Source organism: Lampetra planeri, unplaced genomic scaffold, assembly GCF_965212315.1.
Source record: "Lampetra planeri unplaced genomic scaffold, kcLamPlan1.2.h2 scaffold_1181, whole genome shotgun sequence".
NCBI classification, from domain to species: domain Eukaryota; kingdom Metazoa; phylum Chordata; class Hyperoartia; order Petromyzontiformes; family Petromyzontidae; genus Lampetra; species Lampetra planeri.
The window spans coordinates 4,819-32,314 of record NW_027613895.1 but is presented as its reverse complement, the minus strand read 5'-3'; the positions used below and the strand labels follow the sequence as shown (position 1 = coordinate 32,314).

Here is a 27,496-nt window from a genome sequence, read left to right as displayed (position 1 = left end):
CACCATCATCACCACCACCATCATCGTCACCATCAACGTCACCAATCATCGCCACCATCACCACCACCACCACCACCACCATCACCACCACCATCATTATCATCATCACCACCACCATCAACGTCACCATCAACGTCACCACCATCGGCGCTACCACCATAATCCATCTGCACCCCCCGCGACCTCTGACCCCCGCGACCTCTGACCCCCGCGACCTCTGACCCCCTTTGTTGCAGGCCCCATTTACCAGGAGCTGTACCAGCATCAAGAGGAGAGCAACGTGAGTTGTGACGTCACCACCACCCCCACCACCACCACCACCACTCACCACCACCACTCACCCCCACCACCACCACCACCACTCCACCACCACCACCCCCACTACTACTCACCACCACCCCCACTACTACTCACCACCACCACTCATCACCACTCACCACCCACCACCACCACCACCACCACCACCACTCACCACCACTCACCACACTCACCACCACTCCCCACCACCCCCACCACCCCCACCACCACCACCACCACCACCACCACTCACCACCACCACCACTCACTACTACTCACCACCCCCACCACCTCCACCACCACCCCCCACCACCCCCACCACCACTCACCACCACCACCACTCACTACTACTCACCACCCCCACCACCTCCACCACCTCCACCACCACCCCCCACCACCACCACCACCACCACCACCACCACTACTACTCCACCACCACCACCACCCCACCACCACCACCTCACCACCACCACCACTCACTACTACTCACCACCCCCACCACCCCTCCACCCCACCACTACTACTCACCACCACCACCACCACCACTCACCACTCACCACCACCACCACCACTACTACTCACCACCACCACCACCACCCCCCCACCACCACTACTCACCCACCACTCACCACCACCCACCACTACTACTCACCACCACCACCACCACCCCCACCACCACCCCCACCACCACTACTCACCACCACCCCCACCACCACCCCCCACCACCACCCCCCACCACCACTCACCACCACCACCCACCACCACTACTCACCACCACCCCCACCACCACCCCCACCACCACCCCCCACCACCACTCCCACCACCCCACCACCACCACTACTCACCACCCACCCCCCACCACCACCCACCACCACCCCCACCACCCCCCACCACCACCCCCCCACCACCACTCACCACCACCACCACCCACCACCCACCACCACTACTCACCACCACCACACACCACCACCCCCCACCACCACTCACCACCACCCCCCACCACCACTCACCACCACCCCCCACTACCACTCACCACCCACCCCCACCACCACTCACCACCACCCCCACCACCACCCACCACCACCCCCACCACCCCCACCACCACCCCCACCACCACTCACCACCACCACCACCCACCACCCACCACCACTACTCACCACCACCACTCACCACCACCCCCACCACCACTCACCACCACCCCACCCACCACCACCACCACCACCCCCCACTACTACTCACCACCACCCCCACCACCACTCACCACCACCCCCACCACCACCCCACCACCACCCCCAACCACCCCCACCACCACCCCCACCACCACTCACCACCACCACCACCCCCACCACCCACCACCACTACTCACCACCACCACTCACCACCACCCCCCACCACCACTCACCACCCACCCCCACCACCACTCACCACCACCCCCACTACTACTCACCACCACCCCCACCACCACTCACCACCACCCCCCACCACCACTCACCACCACCCCCACCTACTACTCACCACCACCCCCACTACTACTCACCACCACCACCACCACTCCACCACCACCACCACTCACCACCACCCCCACTACTACTCACCACCACCACCACCACTCACCACCACCACTCACCACCACCACTCACCACCACCCCCACCACCACTCACCACAACCCCACCACCACCCCCACCACCACTCACCACCACCACCACCACCACTCACCACCACCACTCACCACCACCCCCACCACCACTCACCACCACCACTCACCACCACTCACCACCACCCCCCACCACCACCACCACTCACCACCACCACCACCACCCCCACCACCACTACTCACCACCACCACCACTCACCACCACTCACCACCACCACCTCACCACCACCACTCACCACCACCCCCACCACCACTCACCACCACCACTCACCACCACTCACCACCACTCACCACCACTCACCACCACCACTCACCACCACCACTCACCACCACCCCCACCACCACCCCCACCCACCACTCACCACCACCCTCACCACCACCCCCCCACCACCACCACCACCACCCCCACCACCACTCACCACTACTCACCACCACTCACCACCACTACCCACCACTCACCACCACCACCACCACTCACCACCACCACCACCACTCACCACCACCACTCACCACCACTCACCACCACCCCCACCACCACACCACTCACCACCACCACCACCACCACTCACCACCACTCACCACCACTCACCACCACTCACCACCACTCACCACCACCACTCACCACCACCACTCACCACCACCCCCACCACCACTCACCACCACCACTCACCACCACTCACCACCACTCCCAACCACCACCACTCACCACCACCACTCACCACCACCACTCACCACCACCACTCACCACCACCACTCACCACCACCCCCACCACCACCCCCACCACCACTCACCACCCACCCTCACCACCACCCCCACCACCACTCACCACACTACTCACCACCACTCACCACCACTACTCACCACTCACCACCACCACCACTCACCACCACCCCCACTACTACTCACCACCACCACCACCACTCACCACCACCACCACTCACCACCACCACCACTACCACTCACCACCACCCCCACTACTACTCACCACCACCACCACCACCACTCACCACCACTCACCACCACCACTCACCACCACCCCCACCACCACTCACCACCACCACTCACCACCACTCACCACCACCCCCACCACCACCACCCACCACTCACCACCACCACCACCACCCCCACCACCACTACTCACCACCACCACCACTCACCACCACTCACCACCACTCACCACCACTCACCACCACCACTCACCACCCACCCCCACCACCACTCACCACCACCACTCACCACCACTCACCCACTCACCACCAACTCACCACCACTCACCACCACCACCACTCACCACCACCACTCACCACCACCACTCACCCCCACCACCACCCCCACCACCACTCACCACCACCCTCACCACCACCCCCACCACCACCCCCACCACCACTCACCACTACTCACCACCACTCACCACCACTACTCACCACTCACCACCACCACCACTCACCACCACACCACCACTCACCACCACCACTCACCACCACTCACCACCACCCCCACCACCACACCACTCACCACCACCACCACCACCCCCACCACCACTACTCACCACCACCACCACTCACCACCACTCACCACCACTCACCACCACTCACCACCACCACTCACCACCACCACTCACCACCACCACTCACCACCACCCCCACCACCACTCACCACCACCACTCACCACCACTCACCACCACTCACCACCACTCACCACCACCACTCACCACCACCACTCACCACCACCCCCACCACCACCCCCACCACCACTCACCACCACCCTCACCACCACCCCCACCACCACTCACCACTACTCACCACTACTCACCACCACTCACCACCACTACTCACCACTCACCACCACCACCACTCACCACCACCACCACTCACCACCACCACCACTACTACTCACCACCACCCCCACCACCACTCACCACCACCACTCACCACCACTCACCACCACTCACCACCACTCACCACCACTCACCACCACCACTCACCACCACCACTCACCACCACCCACTCACCACCTCACCACCACCACTCACCACCACTCACCACCACCACTCACCACCCACTCACCACCACCCCCACCACCACTCACCACCACCCCCCACTACTACTCACCACGACCCCCCACCACCACTCACCACCACCCCCACCACCACTCACCACCACCCCCACCACCACTCACCACCACCCCCACCCCCACTCACCACCACCCCCACCCCCACTCACCACCACCCCCCACTACTACTCACCACCACCCCCACCACCACCACCACCACCCCCCCACCACCACTCACCACCACCCCCACCCCCACTCACCACCACCCCCACCCCCACTCACCACCACCCCCACTACCACTCACCACCACCCCCACCACCACTCACCACCACCCCCACCCCCACTCACCACCACCCCCCCCACCCCCACTCACCACCACCCCCACCCCCACTCACCACCACCCCCACCACCACTCACCACCACCACCACCACTCACCACCACCCCCACCACCACTCACCACCACCCCCACCACCACTCACCACCACCCCCCACCACCACTCACCACCACCACCACCACCACTCACCACCACCACCACCACTCACCACCACCCCCACCACCACTCACCACCCCCACCACCACTCACCACCACCCCCACCACCACCACTCACCACCACCCCCACTACCACTCACCACCACCCCCACCAACCACTCACCACCACCCCCACCACTACTCACCACCACCCCCACTACTACTCACCACCACCCCCCACCACTACTCACCACCACCCCCCACCACCACTCACCACCACCCCCACTACCACTCACCACCACCCCCACCACTACTCACCACCACCCCCACCACTACTCACCACCACCCCCACCACCACTCACCACCACCCCACTCACCACCACCACCCCCACTCACCACCACCCCCACTACCACTCACCACCACCCCCACCACCACTCACCACCACCCCCCACTCACCACCACCACTCACCACCACTCACCACCACTCACCACCACCACTCACCACCACCACTCACCACCACCCCCACCACCACCCCCCACCACCACTCACCACCACCCTCCACCACACACCCCCCACCACCACCCCCACCACCACTCACCACTACCTCACCACCACTCACCACCACTACCCACCACTCACCACCACCACCACCACTCACCACCACCACCACCACTCACCACCACCACTCACCACCACTCACCACCACCCCCACCACCACCACCAATCACCACCACCACCACCACTACTCACCACCACCACCACTCACCACCACTCACCACCACTCACCACCACTCACCACCACCACTCACCACCACCCACTCACCACCACCACTCACCACCACCCCCACCACCACTCACCACCACCACTCACCACCACTCACCACCACTCACCACCACTCACCACCACCACTCACCACCACCACTCACCACCACCCCCACCACCACCCCCACCACCACTCACCACCACCCTCACCACCACCCCCACCACCACCCCCCACCACCACTCACCACTACTCACCCACCACTCACCACCACTACTCACCACTCACCACCACCACCACTCACCACCACCCCCACTACTACTCACCACCACCACCACCACTCACCACCACCACCACTCACCACCACCACCACTACCACTCACCACCACCCCCACTACTACTCACCACCACCACCACCACCACTCACCACCACCACTCACCACCACCACTCACCACCACCACCACCACCACTCACCACCACCACTCACCACCCACCCCCCACCACCACTCACCACCACCACTCACCACCACTCACCACCACCCCCACCACCACCACCACTCACCACCACCACCACCACCCCCACCACCACTACTCACCACCACCACCACTCACCACCACTCACCACCACTCACCACCACTCACCACCACTCACCACCACCACTCACCACCACCACTCACCACCACCCCCACCACCACTCACCACCACTCACCACCACTCACCACCACTCACCACCACCACTCACCACCACCACTCACCACCACCACTCACCACCACCACTCACCACCACCCCCACCACCACCCCCACCACCACTCACCACCACCCTCACCACCACCCCCCACCACCACCCCCACCACCACTCACCACTACTCACCACCACTCACCACCACTACTCACCACTCACCACCACCACCACTCACCACCACCACCACCACTCACCACCACCACTCACCACCACTCACCACCACCCCCCACCACCACCACCACTCACCACCACCACCACCACCCCCCACCACCACTACTCACCCACCACCACCACTCACCACCACTCACCACCACTCACCACCACTCACCACCACCACTCACCACCACCACTCACCACCACCACCACTCACCACCACCCCCACCACCACTCACCACCACCACTCACCACCACTCACCACCACTCACCACCACCACTCACCACCACCACTCACCACCACCCCCACCACCACCCCCCCACCACCACTCACCACCACCCTCACCACCACCCCCACCACCACTCACCACTACTCACCACCACTCACCACCACTACTCACCACTCACCACCACCACCACACTCACCACCACCACCACTCACCACCACCACCACTACTACTCACCACCACCCCCACCACCACTCACCACCACCACTCACCACCACTCACCACCACTCACCACCACTCACCACCACTCACCACCACCACTCACCACCACCACTCACCACCACCACTCACCACCACTCACCACCACCACTCACCACCACTCACCACCACCCCCACCACCACTCACCACCACCCCCCACTACTACTCACCACGACCCCCACCACCACTCACCACCACCCCCACCACCACTCACCACCACCCCCACCACCACTCACCACCACCCCCACCCCCACTCACCACCACCCCCCACCCCCACTCACCACCACCCCCACTACTACTCACCACCACCCCCACCACCACTCACCACCACCCCCACCACCACTCACCACCACCCCCACCCCCACTCACCACCACCCCCCACCCCCACTCACCACCACCCCCACTACCACTCACCACCACCCCCACCACCACTCACCCACCACCCCCACCCCCCACTCACCACCACCCCCACCCCCACTCACCACCACCCCCACCCCCCACTCACCACCACCCCCACCACCACTCACCACCACCACCACCACTCACCCACCACTCACCACCACCACCCCCACCACCACCACCACCACCCCCACCACCACTCACCACCACCACCACCACCACTCACCACCACCACCACCACTCACCACCACCCCCACCACCACTCACCACCCCCCACCACCACTCACCACCACCCCCACCACCACTCACCACCACCCCCACTACCACTCACCACCACCCCCACTACCACTCACCACCACCCCCACCCACTCACAACTCACCACCACCCCACCACCACTCACCACCACCCCCACTACTACTCACCACCACCCCCACTCACCACCACCCCCACCCCCACTCACCACCACCCCCACCCCCACTCACCACCACCCCCACCCCCACTCACCACCACCCCCCACCACTACTCACCACTCACCACCACCCCACTCACCACCACCCCCACTACCACTCACCACCACCCCCACTACTACTCACCACCACCCCCACTCACCACCACCCCCACTACCACTCACCACCACCCCCACCACCACTCACCACCACCCCCACCCCCCCACTCACCACCACCCCCACCACTACTCACCACCACCACCACCACCTCCACTCACCACCACCCCCACCACCACTCACCACCACCCCCACCACTACTCACCACCACCCCCACCACCACTCACCACCACCCCCCACCCCCACTCACCACCACCCCCCACCCCCACTCACCACCACCCCCCACCCCCACTCACCACCACCCCCACCCCCACTCACCACCACCCCCACCACCACTCACCACCACCCCCCCCACCCCCACTCACCACCACCCCCCACCACTACTCACCACCACCCCCACCACCACTCACCACCACCCCCACCCCCCACTCACCACCACCCCCACCCCCACTCACCACCACCCCACCACCACTCACCACCACCCCCACCACTACTCACCACCACCCCCACCACTACTCACCACCACCCCCCACCACCACTCACCACCACCCCCACCACCACTCACCACCACCCCCACCACCACTCACCACCACCACCACTCACCACTCACCACCACCAACCACTCACCACCACCCCCACCCCCCACTCACCACCACCCCCACTACTACTCACCACCACCCCCCACCACCACTCACCACCACCCCCACCCCCACTCACCACCACCCCCACCACCACTCACCACCACCCCCACCACTACTCGCCACCACCCCCACCCCCACTCACCACCACCCCCACCACCACTCACCACCACCCCCACCACTACTCACCACCACCTCCACCACCACTCACCACCACCCCACTCACCACCACCCCCCACTACCACTCACCACCACCCCACCACCACTCACCACCACCCCCCCACCCCCACTCACCACCACTCCCACCACCACTCACCACCACCCCCCACCACCACTCACCACCACCCCCCACCACCACTCACCACCACCCCCACTCACCACCACCCCCACCACCACTCACCACCACCCCCACCACCACTCACCACCACCCCCACCCCCACTCACCACCACCCCCACCACCACTCACCACCACCCCCACTCACCACCACCCCACTCACCACCACCCCCACTACCACTCACCACCACCCCCACCACCACTCACCACCACCCCCACTCACCACCACCCCCACTACCACTCACCACCACCCCCACCACTACTCACCACCACCCCCACCACCACTCACCACCACCCCCACCACCACTCACACCACCCCCACCCCCACTCACCACCACCCCCACTACTACTCACCACTCACCACCACCACCACTCACCACCACCCCCACCACCACTCACCACCACCCCCACCACTACTCACCACCACCCCCACTACCACTCACCACCACCCCCACCACTCCACTCACCAACCACCCCCACCACCACTCACCACCACCCCCACCACCACTCACCACCACCCCCACCACTACTCACCACCACCCCCACCACCACTCACCCACCACCCCCACCCCCACTCACCACCACCCCCCACCCCCACTCACCACCACCCCCACCACCACTCACCACCACCCCACCACTACTCACCACCCACCCCCACCACCACTCACCACCACCCCCACCCCCACTCACCACCACCCCCACCCACTACTCACCACCACCCCCACCCCACTCACCACCACCCCCACCACTACTCACCACCAACCCCCACCACCACTCACCACCACCCCCACCCCCACTCACCACCACCCCCAACCACCTCACACCAACCCCACCCCCACTCACAACCCCCACCCCACCACCCCCCCCCACCCCACTCACCACCACCCCCACCCCCTCCCCCCCCCCCACCCACCACCCCCCCCCACCCCACCCCCCCCCCCCCCCCACCACCACCACCCCACCACTACTCACCACTCACCACCACCACCACTCACCACCACCCCCCACCACACTCACCACCACCCCCACACCACTCACCACCACCCCCACCACCACTCACCACCACCACCCCCACCCCCAACTCACCACCACCCCCACCACTACTCACCACCACCCCCACCACCACTCACCACCACCCCCACCCCCACTCACCACCACCCCCCACCACTACTCACCACCACCCCCCACCACCACTCACCACCACCCCCCACCCCCACTCACCACCACCCCCACCACCACTCACCACCACCCCCCCACCACTACTCACCACCACCCCCACCACTACTCACCACCACCCCCACCACCACTCACCACCACCCCCACCACCACTCACCACCACCCCCACCACCACTCCACCACCACCACCACCACCACCACCACCACCACTCACCACCACCCCCACCCCCACTCACCACCACCCCCACTACCTACTCACCACCACCCCCACCACTACTCACCACCACCCCCACCACCACTCACCACCACCCCCACCACCACTCACCACCACCCCCCACTCACCACCACTCACCACCACCCCCACCACCACTCACCACCACCCCCACCCCCACTCACCACCCACCACCACCCCCCACCACCACTCACCACCACCCCCACCACTACTCACCACCACCCCCACCACCCCACTCACCACCACCCCCACCACCACTCACCACCACCCCCACCACCACTCACCACCACCCCCACCACCACTCACCACCACCCACCCACTCACCACCACCCCCCACCACCACTCACCACCACCACCCACCACCACTCACCACCACCCCCACCCCCACTCACCACCACCCCCACCACCACTCACCACCACCTCCACCACCACTCACCACCACCCCCCACTCACCACCACCCCCACTACTACTCACCACCACCCCCACCACTACTCACCACCACCACCTCCACCACCACTCACCACCACCCCCCACTCACCCACTCACACACCACCCCCACCCCCACTCACCACCACCCCACCACCACCACTCCCCACCACCACCCCCACCACTACTCACCACCACCCCCACCCCCCACTCACCACCACCCCCACCACCACTCACCACCACCCCCACCACTACTCACCACCACCTCCACCACCACTCACCACCACCCCCCAACTCACCACCACCCCCACTACTACTCACCACCACCCCCCACCACCACTCACCACCACCCCCACCACCACTCACCACCACCCCCACCCCCACTCACCACCACCACCCACCACCACTCACCACCACCCCCACCACTACCACCACCAACCCCCACCACCACTCACCACCACCCCCACCACCACTCACCACCACCCCCACCAGCACTCACCACCACCCCCACCACCACTCACCACCACCCCCCACCACCACCACCACCCCCACCCCCACTCACCACCACCACCACCACCACTCACCACCACCCCCACCACCACTCACCACCACCCCCACCCCCACTCACCACCACCACCACCACCACTCACCACCACCCCCACCACTACTCACCACCACCTCCACCACCACTCACCACCACCCCCACCACTACTCACCACCACCCCCACCACCACTCACCACCACCCCCCACCACCACTCACCACCACCCCCACCACCCACTCACCACCACCCCCACTACCACTCACCACCACCCCCACCACCACTCACCACCACCCCCCCACCACCACTCACCACCACCCCCCACCACCACTCACCACCACCACCACTACCACTCACCACCACCCCCACCACCACTCACCACCACCACCACTACCACTCACCACCACCCCCACCACCACTCACCCACCACCCCCACCACCACTCACCACCACCCCCACCACCACTCACCACCACCCCCACCACCACTCACCACCACCCCCACTACCACCACCACCACCCCACCACCACTCACCACCACTCACCACCACCACCACTACCACTCACCACCACCCCCACTACTACTCACCACCACTCACCACTACTACTCACCACCACCCCCCACCACCACCACCACCTCACCACTACTACTCACCACCACCCCCACCACCACTCACCACCACTCACCACCACCACCACTACACCCTCACCACCACCCCCCACCACCACTCACCACCACCACCACTCACCACCACCCCCACTACCACTCACCACCACCCCCCACCACCACTCACCCCCACTCACCCCCCACTCACCACCACTCACCACCACTCACCACCACCACCACTACTCACCACCACCACTCACCACCACCCCCACTACCACTCACCACCACCCCCACCACCACTCACCACCACCCCCACTACTACTCACCACCACCCCCACCACCACTCACCACCACCCCCACTACACTCACCACCACCCCCCACCACCACTCACCACCACCCCCACCACCACTCACCACCACCCCCACCACCACTCACCACCACCCCCACCACCACTCACCACCACCCCCACCACCACTCACCACCACCCCCACCACCCACTCACCACCACCCCCCACCACCACTCACCACCACCCCCACCACCACTCACCACCACCCCACTACCACCACCACCACCCCACACCACCACCACCACCCCCACCACCACTCACCACCACCCCCACCACCACCACCCCACCACCCCCACCCCCACTCACCACCCCCCCCACCACTCACCACCACCCCCACCACCACTCACCACCACCCCCCACCACCACTCACCACCACCCCCACCACCACTCACCACCACCCCACCACCACTCACCACACCCCACCACCTCACCACCACCCCCACCCCACTCACCACCACCCCCACCCCCACTCACCACCACCCCACTACCACTCACCACCACCCCCACCCCCACTCACCACCACCCCCCCCACCACCACCACCCCCACCACCACTCACCACCACCCCACCCCCACTCACCACCACCCCCACCACCATTCACCACCACCACCACTACCACCACTCACCACCACCCCCACCACCACTCACCACACCCCCACCCCCACTCACCACCACCCCCACTACTACTCACCACCCCCCACTCACCACCACCCCCACCACCACTCACCACCACCCCCACTCACCACCACCACTCACCACCACTCACCACCACCACCACCCCCACTCACCACCACCCCCACCACCACTCACCACCACCACTCACCACCACCCCCCACCACCACTCACCACCACCCCCACCACCACTCGCCACCACCCCCACCACCACTCACCACCACCCCCACCACCACTCACCACCACCCCCACTACTACTCACCACCACCCCACCCCCACTCACCACCACCCCCACCACCACTCACCACCCCCACCACCACCACTCACCACCACCCCCACCACCACTCACCACCACCACCACCACCACTCACCACCACCACCACCACTACTCACCACCACCCCCACCACCACTCACCACCACCACTCACCACCACTCACCACCACTCACCACCACCCCCACTACTACTCACCACCACCCCCACCACCACTCACCACCACTCACCACCACTCACCACCACCCCCACTACTACTCACCACCACTCACCACCACTCACCACCACCCCCCACCACTACTCACCACCACCCCCACCACCACTCACCACCACCCCCACCACCACTCACCACCACCCCACTCACCACCACTCACCACCACCCCCACCACTACTCACCACCACCACCACTACTACTCACCACCACCCCCACCACCACTCACCACCACCCCCACCACCACTCACCACCACCCCCACCACCACTCACCACCACCCCCACCACCACTCACCACCACCCCCACCACTCACCACCACCCCCACCACCACTCACCACCACCCCCACCACCACTCACCACCACCCCCACCACCACTCACCACCACCCCCCACCACCACTCACCACCACCCCCACCACCACTCACCACCACCCCACCACCACTCACCACCACCCCCACCACCACTCACCACCACCCCCACTACTACTCACCACCACCCCCACCACCACTCACCACCACCCCCACCACCACTCACCACCACCCCCACCACTACTCACCACCACCCCCACTACTACTCACCACCACCCCCACTCACCACCTCCTCCTCCTGCACCTAGCCTGGCACAGCAGTCAACCCATGGCACCTGCTGGGTCTGTCCCGTGACCTCCTCCTCATGCACCTAGCCTGGCACAGCAGTCAACCCATGGCACCTGCTGGGTCTGTCCCGTGACCTCCTCCTCATGCACCTAGCCTGGCACAGCAGTCAACCCATGGCACCTTCTGGGTCTGTCCCGTGACCTCCTCCTCATGCACCTAGCCTGGCACAGCAGTCAATTCATGGCACCTGCTGGGTCTGTCCCGTGACCTCCTCCTCATGCACCTAGCCTGGCACAGCAGTCAACCCATGGCACCTGCTGGGTCTGTCCCGTGACCACCTCCTCATGCACCTAGCCTGGCACAGCAGTCAATTCATGGCACCTGCTGGGTCTGTCCCGTGACCTCCTCCTCCTGCACCTAGCCTGGCACAGCAGTCAACCCATGGCACCTGCTGTGTCTGTCCCGTGACCTCCTGCACCTAGCCTGGCACAGCAGTCAACCCATGGCACCTGCAGGGTCTGTCCCGTGACCTCCTCCTGCACCTAGCCTGGCACAGCAGTCAAACCCACGGCACCTGCTGGGTCTGTCCCGTGACCTCCTCCTCATGCACCTAGCCTGGCACAGCAGTCAACCCACGGCACCTGCTGAGTCTGTCCCGTGACCTCCTCCTCCTGCACCTAGCCTGGCACAGCAGTCAACCCATGGCACCTGCAGGGTCTGTCCCGTGACCTCCTCCTGCTGCACCTAGCCTGGCACAGCAGTCAACCCATGGCACCTGCTGGGTCTGTCCCGTGACCTCCTCATGCACCTAGCCTGGCACAGCAGTCAACCCATGGCACCTGCTGGGTCTGTCCCGTGACCTCCTCCTCATGCACCTAGCCTGGCACAGCAGTCAATTCATGGCACCTGCTGGGTCTGTCCCGTGACCTCCTCATGCACCTAGCCTGGCACAGCAGTCAAACCCATGGCACCTGCTGGGTCTGTCCCGTGACCTCCTCCTCATGCACCTAGCCTGTCACAGCAGTCAATTCATGGCACCTGCTGGGTCTGTCCCGTGACCTCCTCCTCCTGCACCTAGCCTGGCACAGCAGTCAACCCATGGCACCTGCTGTGTCTGTCCCGTGACCTCCTGCACCTAGCCTGGCACAGCAGTCAACCCATGGCACCTGCAGGGTCTGTCCCGTGACCTCCTCCTGCACCTAGCCTGGCACAGCAGTCAACCCATGGCACCTGCTGGGTCTGTCCCGTGACCTCCTCCTCATGCACCTAGCCTGGCACAGCAGTCAACCCACGGCACCTGCTGAGTCTGTCCCGTGACCTCCTCCTCCTGCACCTAGCCTGGCACAGCAGTCAACCCACGGCACCTGCTGGGTCTGTCCCGTGACCTCCTCCTCCTGCACCTAGCCTGGCACAGCAGTCAACCCATGGCACCTGCTGGGTCTGTCCCGTGACCTCCTCCTCATGCACCTAGCCTGGCACAGCAGTCAACCCATGGCACCTGCTGGGTCTGTCCCGTGACCTCCTCCTCCTGCACCTAGCCTGGCACAGCAGTCAACCCATGGCACCTGCTGGGTCTGTCCCGTGACCTCCTCCTCCTGCACCTAGCCTGGCACAGCAGTCAACCCATGGCACCTGCTGGGTCTGTCCCGTGACCTCCTGCACCTAGCCTGGCACAGCAGTCAACCCATGGCACCTGCTGGGTCTGTCCCGTGACCTCCTCCTCCTGCACCTAGCCTGGCACAGCAGTCAACCCATGGCACCTGCTGGGTCTGTCCCGTGACCTCCTCCTCATGCACCTAGCCTGGCACAGCAGTCAAACCCATGGCACCTGCTGGGTCTGTCCCGTGACCTCCTCCTCCTGCACCTAGCCTGGCACAGCAGTCAACCCATGGCACCTGCTGGGTCTGTCCCCGTGACCTCCTCCTCCTGCACCTAGCCTGGCACAGCAGTCAACCCACGGCACCTGCTGAGTCTGTCCCGTGACCTCCTCCTCCTGCACCTAGCCTGGCACAGCAGTCAACCCCTGGCACCTGCTGGGTCTGTCCCGTGACCTCCTCCTGCTGCTACTTGCTGCTACCAACAGCACTTGCCCCTACAGTCTGTTAGGGCTATACGGGGGACCTTTGTCTTTGTTGCCCGTAGGGAGGGGTGGGCGACTGCTCTCTGGAGCTGCTCGACAACGGTGGGGGTGGACAACAACAACAACAACCACCACCTCAACCACCACCTCAACCACCAACAACAACTCCACCACCACCAACTCCTGCAGCAGCAGCAGCCCAACTGCTCCCTCGGGGCTACTGCCGTCAACAACAATAACAACAACGTGGCAGCACAGGTGACGTCACCACCACAACCACCACGCCCCCCCCCCCCTGGTGCCCCCTCCCCCCCCCTCCTGGTGCCCCTCCCCCCCCCCTCCTGGTGCCCCTCCCCCCCCCCCTCCTGGTGCCCCTCCCCTCCTGCCCCCCCCCCACCCTGTCCCCACCCTCCAGTTCCCCCTCCCCTACTCCCCTCCCCCCTCCCTACCCCCCTGCCCCCTCCCCCTTCCCCCCCTGCCCCCTCCCCCTTCCCCCCTTCCCCCCCTGGCACCCTACCCCCCCCTGACCCCTCCCCCCAGCATCCCTCCCCCCCCCTGCATCCCTCCCCCCATTGGGGCAGCTGATGATGATGATTTTCTCTATGCTGATGATGTTCATGATGATGCTGATGCTGCTGATGATGCTGATGATGATGATGATTCTACTGATGCTGCTGATGATGCTGCTGCTGATGATGATGCTGATGATGCTGCTGATAATGCTGATGATGCTGATAATAATGATGATGCTGCTGATGATGATGATGCTGCTGATGATGATGCTGCTGATGATGATGCTGCTGATAATGCTGCTGCTGCTGCTGATGATGATTATGTTGCTGCTGCTGCTGATGATGATGCTGCTGCTGATGTTGCTGCTAATGCTGATGATGCTGATGATGCACAGTCCTTCTCTTCGACCAATGGGCTGCCGGGGATGAGGCCGGGCATTGTGATGTCATCGGGCGTCATGGCGCCTGCACCGGCCCAGCCCACGGCCTACGTGTCCCCCCCGCCAGGGTAGGCCACTCCACGTTAGCAGGCCGGGCGCCCAGTCCATCCGGGGAGCTGGGGGGGGTTCTGTGGGAGGGCGAGAGGGTGCAGGAGGTGGTGGGGGTGGTGGTGGTGGTAGGAGTGGTGGTGGTGGTGGTGATGATGGTAGTGGTGGTAGTAGTAGGAGTGGTGGTGGTGGTAGTAGGAGTGGTGGTGGTGGTGGTGGTAGGGGTGGTGGTGGTGATAGGAGTGGTGGTGGCGATAGTAGTAGGGGTGGTGGTGGTGATGATGGTAGTGGTGGTAGTAGTAGGAGTGGTGGTGGTGGTAGTAGGAGTGGTGGTGGTGGTAGGGGTGGTGGTGGTGGTAGGGGTGGTGGTGGTGGTAGGGGTGGTGGTGGTGATAGGAGTGGTGGTGGCGATAGTAGTAGGGGTGGTGGTGGTGATGATGGTAGTGGTGGTAGTAGTAGGAGTGGTGGTGGTGGTAGTAGGAGTGGTGGTGGTGGTGGTGGTAGGGGTGGTGGTGGTGGTAGGGGTGGTGGTGGTGGTAGGGGTGGTGGTGGTGATAGGAGTGGTGGTGGCGATAGTAGTAGGGGGTGGTGGTGGTGATGATGGTAGTGGTGGGTAGTAGTAGGAGTGGTGGTGGTGGTAGTAGGAGTGGTGGTGGTGGTGGTGGTAGGGGTGGTGGTGGTGGTAGGGGTGGTGGTGGTGGTAGGGGTGGTGGTGGTGATAGGAGTGGTGGTGGCGATAGTAGTAGGGGTGGTGGTGGTGATGATGGTAGTGGGTGGTGGTAGTAGTAGGATGTGGTGGTGGTGGTGGTGGTAGTAGGAGTGGTGGTGGTGGTGGTGATGGTGATAGGGGTGGTGGTGGTGGTGGCGGTGATAGTAGGGGTGGTGGTGGTGATGGTGATAGGAGTGGTGGTGGGGGTGGTGGTGATGGTGGTGGTAGGGGCGGTGGTGATGGTGGTGGTAGGGGCGGTGGTGATGGTGGTGGTGGTAGGGGTGGTGGTGGTGGTGATGGTGATAGGGGTGGTGGTGATGGTGATAGGGGTGGTGGTGATGGTGGTGGTAGGGGTGGTGGTGATGGTGGTGGTAGGGGCGGTGGTGATGGTGGTGGTAGGGGTGGTGGTGGTGGTGATGGTGATAGGGGTGGTGGTGATGGTGATAGGGGTGGTGGTGATGGTGGTGGTAGGGGTGGTGGTGATGGTGGTGGTAGGGGCGGTGGTGATGGTGGTGGTAGGGGTGGTGGTGGTGGTGATGGTGATAGGGGTGGTGGTGATGGTGGTGGTAGGGAGTGGTGGTGGTGGTGATGGTGATAGGGGTGATGGTGGCGGTGATAGTTGGGGTGGTGGTGGTGGTGGCGGTGATAGTAGGGGTGGTGGTGGTGATGGTGATGGTGATAGGGGGGGTGGTGATGGTGGTGGTAGGGGTGGTGGTGGCGGTGGCGGCGGTAGTAGGGAGTGGTGGTGGCGGTGGTTGTGGTGGTAGTAGGAGTGGTGGTGGGTGGTAGGGTGGTGATGGTGGTGGTGGTGATGAGGTCCTGTTTGGGGTGAGCCGCTAAGCGGTTGGTGAACACCACCACCACCACCACAAATGCAAAGGTCCCCCGTGTAGCCTCTAACAGAGCTGTTGGGGCAAGTGCTGTTAGTAGCAGCAGCAGCAGCGCTACCTATGAAGGCTACCGGCACTGTGGCTACACACACAGAGGAGGTGGGTGGCCAGCACCACCACGCCCGGCCGCCTTTGTCTCTCCCCCAGTGCTAGCGATGTTTACTACACACGCCACTAAGAAGAGCACTTGCCCCCCCCATGCCTAGAGGCTACCTTGGGGTGTGTGTCTGTGTGTGTCTCTGTATGTGTAATGTAGTGTCTGTGTGTGTGTGTGTGTCTCTGTATCTGTGTGTGTGTCTGTGTGTGTAATGTAATGTCTGTGTGTGTGTGGTCGGTCTGTGTGTGTGTGTCTCTGTGTAATGTAGTGTGTGTGTGTGTGTGTTTCTGTATATGTGTGTGTCTCTGTGTGTGTGTGTGTCTGTGTGTGTAATGTAGTGTCTGTGTGTGTGTGTGTCTCTGTATCTGTGTGTGTGTATGTGTGTGTAATGTTATGTGTGTGTGTGGTCGGTCTGTGTGTGTGTCTCTGTGTAATGTAGTGTGTGTGTGTGTGTCTCTATCTGTGTGGTGTGTCTGTGTGTGTAATGTAATGTCTGTGTGTGTGTATCTGTGTGTGTGTGGTCGGTCTGTGTGTGTGTCTCTGTGTAATGTAGTGTGAGTGTGTGTGTGTGTTTCTGTATATGTGTGTGTCTGTGTGTAATGTAATCTGTGTGTGTGTGTGTCTCTGTGTGTGTAATCTGTGTCTCTATATCTGTGTGTGTGTGTAATCTCTGTATCTGTCTCTGTGTGTGTGTCTGTGTGTAGTCTGTGTGTGTGTCTGTGTGTCTGTGTGTGTAATGTAATCTGTGTCTGGTGTGTGTCTGTGTGTGTGTCTGTGTGTGTAATGTAATGTTTGTGTCTCTGTGTGTGTGTGTGTGTAATGTAATCTCTGTCTGTGTGTGTAATGTAATCTCTGTCTGTGTGTGTAATGTAATCTCTGTGTCTGTGTGTGTATCTGTGTCTGTGTGTGTGTGTGTAATTGTAATGTCTGTGTGTCTGTGTGTGTGATGTAGTGTCTGTGTGTGTGTCGTGTGTCTGTGTGTGTGTAATCTGGTGTGTGTGTGTGTGGTGTGTCTGTGTGTATCTGTGTCTGTGTGTGTGTAATCTGGTGTGTGTGTATCTGTGTCTGTGTGTGTAATGTAATCTCTGTGTGTGTGTGTAATCTGGTGTCTGTGTGTATGTGTGTGTGTGTATCTGTGTGTGTCTGTGTGTGTGTCTGTGTGTGTCTGTGTGTATCTGTGTGTGTGTGTGCGTGTGTGTGTGCGTGTGTATCTTTGTGTGGTATCTGTGTGTATCTTTGTGTGTATCTGTGTGTGTGTCTGTGTGTGTAATGTAATCTGTGTCTGTGTGTGTCTGTGTGTGGTGTCCTGTGTGTGTAATGTAATGTTTGTGTCTCTGTGTGTGTGTGTGTGTAATGTAATCTCTGTCTGTGTGTGTAATGTAATCTCTGTCTGTGTGGTGTAATGTAATCTCTGTGTCTGTGTGTGTATCTGTGTCTGTGTGTCTGTGTGTGTGTGTGTAATGTAATGTCTGTGTGTCTGTGTGTGTGATGTAGTGTCTGTGTGTGTGTCGTGTCTGTGTCTGTGTGTGTAATCTGGTGTGTGTGTGTGTGTGTCTGTGTGTATCTGTGTCTGTGTGTGTGTAATCTGGTGTGTGTGTATCTGTGTCTGTGTGTGTAATGTAATCTCTGTGTGTGTGTGTAATCTGGTGTCTGTGTGTATGTGTGTGTGGTGTATCTGTGTGTGTCTGTGTGTGTGTCTGTGTGTGTGTCTGTGTGTATCTGTGTGTGTGTGCGTGTGTGTGTGGCGTGTGTATCTTTGTGTGTATCTGTGTGTATCTTTGTGTGTATCTGTGTGTGTGTCTGTGTGTGTAATGTAATCTGTGTCTGTGTGTGTCTGTGTGTGTGTCTGTGTGTGTAATGTAATGTTTGTGTCTCTGTGTGTGTGTGTGTGTAATGTAATCTCTGTCTGTGTGTGTAATGTAATCTCTGTCTGTGTGTGTAATGTAATCTCTGTGTCTGTGTGTGTATCTGTGTCTGTGTGTCTGTGTGTGTGTGTGTAATGTAATGTCTGTGTGTCTGTGTGTGTGATGTAGTGTCCTGTGTGTGTGTCTGTGTCTGTGTGTGTGTAATTGCTGTGTGTGTGTGTGTGTGTCTGTGTGTATCTGTGTCTGTGTGTGTGTAATCTGGTGTGTGTGTTGTATCTGTGTCTGTGTGTGTAATGTAATCTCTGTGTGTGTGTGTAATCTGGTGTCTGTGTGTATGTGTGTATCTGTGTGTGTGTGTATCTGTGTCTGTGTGTGTGTATCTGTGTGTGTGTAATCTGGTGTGTGTGTCTGTGTGTGTGTGTGTGTAGCGCTGGTGTTGGCCTCGCCCCCCTTCCTGGTGCTCGACGGAGCCGAGGGAGGCGTGGGGGGCGCCCTGCCCCCATCTCCATGGACCCTGCGGGGGGGAGACCTCCCCCAAGGTAAACAACAACAACAACAACACACCCACAGCAGCAACAACAACAGCAACACCCCACAGCAGCAACAACAACAGCAACACCCACAGCCGCAACAACAACAGCAACACACACCCACAGCCACACACTTCCAAATAACCCCCTGCAGGACCCCCTCCCCTAATGACCCCCCGGGTTTTTGTGTGCCCGTGACCCCCCCCCCCCCCCCCCGTCTGTGTGCACTGCTCTCTACTCCTGACAGACAAGAAGCTTCTACAGATGTTCTACAACCTGGGCATCCAGGTGCGGCACACCACACTCGTTCACACCGCTCGCTCGCTCGCTCGCCCGCCCGCTCACCCTCTCGCTCACTGGTCCCCTCGCTCGCTCACCCCGCTGACTGGTCCGCAAGCTCGCTCGCCCGCCGCGCTCGCCCGCTCGATCATCCGCTCGTTCACTGATCCGCCCGCTCACTCGTCCACTCGCTCGCTCACTGGTCCCCTCGCTCGCTCATCCACTGGCCCACCCACTCGCCCACCTACCCACTGACCCACCCACTCGCCCACCCCCCTCACCCACTCGACTACCTACCCACTCATCCACTCGCCCACCCCCTCGCCCACCCCTCGCCCACCCCCTCACCCACTCGCCTACCTACCCACTCACCCACCTACCCACTCGCCCACCCCCCTCACCCACTCGCCCACCCCCTCACCCACTCGCCCACCCCCTCACCCACTCGCCCACCCCCTCACCCACTCGCCCCACCTACCCACTCGCCCACCCACCCACCTACCCCCTGACCCACCCACCTACCCACCCATCCACTCACCCACCTACCCACTGACCCACCCAACCATCCACTCACCCACCTACCCACTGATCCACCCACCCATCCACTCACCCACCTACCCACCCATCCACTCACCCACCAACCCACTGACCCACCCACCCATCCACTCACCCACCTACCCACCCATCCACTCACCCACCTACCCACTGACCCACCCACCCATCCACTCACCCACCTACCCACTGACCCACCCACCCATCCACTCATCCACCTACCCACTGATCCACCCACCCATCCACTCACCCACCTACCCACCCATCCACTCACCCACCTACCCACTGACCCACCCACCCACCCATCCACTCGCCTACCTACCCACTGACCCACCCACCCACCCATCCACTCACCCACCTACCCACTGACCCACCCGCCCACTCACTCGCCTACCTACCCACTGACCCACCCACCCACCCATCCACTCACCCACCTACCCACTGACCCACCCACCCATCCACTCACCCACCTACCCACTGACCCACCCACCCACCCATCCACTCACTCACCCACCTACCCACTGACCCACCCATCCACTCACCCACCTACCCACTGACCCACCCACCCGCCCACTCACTCGCCCACCTACCCACTGACCCACCCACCCACCCATCCACTCGCCCACCTACCCACTGACCCACCCACCCATCCACTCACCCACCTACCCACTGACCCACCCACCCATCCACTCACCCACCTACCCACTCACCCACCCACCCATCCACTCACCCACCTACCCACCCATCCACTCACCCACCTACCCACTGACCCACCCACCCATCCACTCACCCACCTACCCACTGACCCACCCACCCATCCACTCACCCACCTACCCACTCACCCACCCACCCATCCACTCACCCACCTACCCACCCATCCACTCACCCACCTACCCACTGACCCACCCACCCATCCACTCACCCACCTACCCACTCACCCACCCACCCATCCACTCACCCACCTACCCACTGACCCACCCACCCATCCACTCACCCCACCTACCCACTCACCCACCCACCCATCCACTCACCCACCTACCCACCCATCCACTCACCCACCTACCCACTGACCCACCCACCCATCCACTCACCCACCTACCCACTGACCCACCCACCCATCCACTCACCCACCTACCCACTCACCCACCCACCCATCCACTCACCCACCTACCCACCCATCCACTCACCCACCTACCCACTGACCCACCCACCCATCCACTCACCCACCTACCCACTCACCCACCCACCCATCCACTCACCCACCTACCCACTGACCCACCCACCCCGCCCACTCACTCGCCCACCTACCCACTGACCCACCCACCCACCCATCCACTCGCCCACCTACCCACTGACCCACCCACCCATCCACTCACCCACCTACCCACTGATCCACCCACCCATCCACTCACCCACCTACCCACTGACCCACCCACCCATCCACTCACCCACCTACCCACCCATCCACTCACCCACCTACCCACTGACCCACCCACCCATCCACTCACCCACCTACCCACTGACCCACCCACCCATCCACTCACCCACCTACCCACCCATCCACTCACCCACCTACCCACTGACCCACCCACCGACCCATCCACTCACCCACCTACCCACCCATCCACTCACCCACCTACCCACTGACCCACCCACCCATCCACTCACCCACCTACCCACTGATCCACCCACCCATCCACTCACCCACCTACCCACTGACCCACCCACCCATCCACTCACCCACCTACCCACCCATCCACTCACCCACCTACCCACTGACCCACCCACCCATCCACTCACCCACCTACCCACTGATCCACCCACCCATCCACTCACCCACCTACCCACTGACCCACCCACCCATCCACTCACCCACCTACCCACCCATCCACTCACCCACCTACCCACTGACCCACCCACCCATCCACTCACCCACCTACCCACTGACCCACCCACCCATCCACTCACCCACCTACCCACCCATCCACTCACCCACCTACCCACTGACCCACCCACCGACCCATCCACTCACCCACCTACCCACCCATCCACTCACCCACCTACCCACTGACCCACCCACCCATCCACTCACCCACCTACCCACTGATCCACCCACCCATCCACTCACCCACCTACCCACTGACCCACCCACCCATCCACTCACCCACCTACCCACCCATCCACTCACCCACCTACCCACTGACCCACCCACCCATCCACTCACCCACCTACCCACTGACACACCCACCCATCCACTCACCCACCTACCCACCCATCCACTCACCCACCTACCCACTGACCCACCCACCCATCCACTCACCCACCTACCCACTGACCTACCCACCCACCCATCCACTCACCCACCTACCCACTGACCCACCCATCCACTCACCCACCTACCCACTGACCAACCCATCCACTCATCCACCTACCCACTGACCTACCCACCCATCCACTCACCCACCTACCCACTGACCCACCTACCCATCCACTCACCCACCTACCCACTGACCCACCCATCCACTCATCCACCTACCCACTGACCTACCCACTCACCCACCTACCCACTGACCCACTCACCCACCTACCCACTGACCTACCCACCCATCCACTCACCCACCTACCCACTGACCTACCCACCCATCCACTCACCCACCTACCCACTGACCCACCCACCCATCCACTCACCCACCTACCCACTGACCCACCCACCCATCCACTCACTCACCTACCCACTGACCCACCCACCCATCCACTCACCCACCTACCCACTGACCCACCTACCCATCCACTCACTCACCTACCCACTGACCCACCCACCCATCCACTCACTCACCTACCCACTGACCCACCCACCCATCCACTCACCCACCTACCCACTGACCCACCCACCCATCCACTCACCCACCTACCCACTGACCCACCCACCCATCCACTCACCCACCTACCCACTGACCCACCCATCCACTCATCCACCTACCCACTGACCTACCCACCCATCCACTCACCCACCTACCCACTGACCCACCCATCCACTCATCCACCTACCCACTGACCTACCCACCCATCCACTCACCCACCTACCCACTGACCCACCCACCCATCCACTCACCCACCTACCCACTGACCCACCCACCCATCCACTCACCCACCTACCCACTGACCCACCCACTCATCCACTCACCCACCTTCCCACTGACCCACCCACCCATCCACTCACCCACCTACCCACTGACCCACCCACCCATCCACTCACCCACCTACCCACTGACCCTCCCACCCATCCACTCACTCACCCACCTACCCACTGACCCACCCATCCACTCACCCACCTACCCACTGACCCACCCACCCGCCCACTCACTCGCCCACCTACCCACTGACCCACCCACCCACCCATCCACTCACCCACCTACCCACTGACCCACCCACCCATCCACTCACCCACCTACCCACTGACCCACCCACCCACCCATCCACTCACCCACCTACCCACTGACCCACCCACCCATCCACTCACCCACCTACCCACTGACCTACCCACCCACCCATCCACTCACCCACCTACCCACTGACCTACCCACCCACCCATCCACTAGCCCGCCCACTCACTCGCCCACCTACCCACTGACCCACCCACCCATCCACTCACTCGCCCACCCACCCCACTCATTCATTCATAACGAGACTGACCGCTTTCACTTTGAACTCTCATCTGCTCACACAGAACCAACTTGAAACTTTGACCCCATCCCCCTCTGACCCCCCCCCCTGACCCCCCCCTCTGACCCCCCCCCTCTGACCCCTCCCCCCCCAGTACTGGCACCAAGCCCGCTACTGGCAAACTCCGCTCTACAACGCTTCGTCCCAATTCATCCCCGTGGCAGAACCCTTCCACCCCACGGCTGCCCCTCACCACCCTCCTCACCACCCTCCTCACCACCCACCTCACCACCCTCCTCACCACCCGCACCACCACCAATCTCTGCCTTACCAACCCCCCGCTCACCACCATTCTCACCACGTACCACCACCGCCACCGCACCATTACATCGCTGCTGCTCCTACTGGTGCAGGTGGTGGTGGTGGTGGTGCAGGTGGTGGTGGTGGTGGTTACCTCTTCGCCTCGTCACCACCTCATCAACCTCCCTACTATGACCCCATGCAGCAGCAGCAGCAGCAGGCCATGTATGGGATTGTGTCGGATTGTGGTGGCGGCGGTGGTGGTGGTGGTGGTGCTGCTGGGATGTTTGGCCCCACGCAGGGATTCTACGCTCCCGAGTGGCCCCTCCCCCCACTTCTACGGGGGGGGGGGCTCCGGGCGGGGGGGGAGGGGGAGCGGGGGGGCGTGATGATGGCGACGGCTTCGTCTGCCGCGTCGTCATCGTCGTCGCGTTACCATGGCGACGGAGCGGCGGGTACCGAGGAAGGGCTGGTGATGGATGGAGGTGAGTGGGAGGTGGGGTGGGGTGGGTGGGTGGGTGGGTGGTGGGGGTGGGGTGGGTGGTGGGGTGGGTGAGTGGGTGGCTGGCTGGGTGAGCGAGTGGCTGGGTGAGTGGGTGTGTTTGGGTGAGTGAGTGAGTGTGTGGGTGGGTGAGTGAGTGAGTGTGGGTGGGGAGTGGGTGTCTGGGTGAGTGAGTGAGTGTTTGGGTGAGGTGAGTGTGTGGGTGGGTGAGGTGAGTGTGTGGGGTGAGTGAGTGAGTGTGTGGGTGGGGAGTGGGTGTCTGGGTGAGTGGGTGTCTGGTTGAGTGGGTGAGTGGGTGAGTGGGTGAGTGAGTGAGTGGGTGAGTGAGTGTGTGGGTGAGTGTGTGAGTGAGTGTGTGGGTGAGTGAGTGAGTGGGTGTCTGGTTGAGTGAGTAGCTGAGTGGGTGGGTGGGTGGGTGGGTGAGTGTGTGGGTGAGTGAGTGGCTGGGTGAGTGGGTGTCTGGGTGTCTGAGTGGGTGAGTGGGTGTCTGGGTGTCTGAGTGGGTGAGTGGGTGTCTGGGTGTCTGAGTGGGTGAGTGGGTGTCTGGGTGTCTGGGTGGGTGAGTGGGTGTCTGTCTGTGTCTGTCCGTAACCCAGCCCCCCCCCTCCCTCATCGCAGGGCCCCCCCCCCAATTCCTTAATGCTGCTGGACCCATCTACGTCATCTGCCTCGTCCCCCGCGTGTCTCCCCACGGGGACCCTCTGTGGGGGTGCTGGGAGGGGGGGGGCCCGTGACCTCCCCAACGGGAACCGTCTACTACTCTGTGCCCTACCACCACCACCAACAACAACAGCAGCAGCAGCAGCAACAACAGCAGCAACAGCAACAGGACATGTGGAGCACTAACGCAAGCGCGCCAACGCCGCAACAGCAGCAGCAGCTGGTGGTTGTAGCGTCACCACAACAAGCACAACAACAAGCACAACCTGAGCAGCAGTTGTTGGTTAGCAGCTCGGCAGCCACCACCCGCCACCACCGCCACCACCACCGCCACCACAGGCGGGAGCTGAACTCTGACCCTCTCTCACGCGCCTCGCCCATCGCCTGCCCATCGCTCACTTCTGGCTTGCGTGGAGATTGTGGTGGTGGTGGTGGTGGTTGACGTGGTGGTTGTGGTTAATGAATTCTGGTGGTGGTGGTGGTGGTGGGGTGGTGGGGTGGTGGGGGCAGTGGTGATAGTGGTGGTGGTGGTAATGCATTACGATGGTTTTGGTTGTGGTTAAAGTGGTGGTGGTGGCTGTTAAGGGTGGTGGTTATAGTGGTGGTTAAGATTGGTGGTGGTGCTTAAGGTGTTGGTGTTTAAGACGGTGGTTGTGATAGTGGTGATGAAGGTGGTGGCGGTAATCTATGAGATTCTGGTGGTGAAGGTGGTGGTGATTGAGGTGGGTGGTG

The 27,496-nt window shown here is 62.7% G+C and overlaps 2 long non-coding RNA genes across 2 annotated transcripts; both read left to right on the top strand.

Annotated features, from left to right (window-relative positions):
- The first annotated feature begins 235 nt into the window (after positions 1-235).
- Positions 236-16,730, top strand: LOC144738835 (uncharacterized). The gene is made up of 3 exons (XR_013589318.1): positions 236-280; positions 15,780-15,975; positions 16,625-16,730. It is a non-coding gene; the product is annotated as an uncharacterized LOC144738835 (long non-coding RNA).
- A 3,981-nt stretch (positions 16,731-20,711) lies between these two features.
- Positions 20,712-25,928, top strand: LOC144738836 (uncharacterized). The gene is made up of 3 exons (XR_013589319.1): positions 20,712-20,817; positions 21,056-21,096; positions 25,457-25,928. It is a non-coding gene; the product is annotated as an uncharacterized LOC144738836 (long non-coding RNA).
- The last annotated feature ends 1,568 nt before the right edge of the window (positions 25,929-27,496 follow it).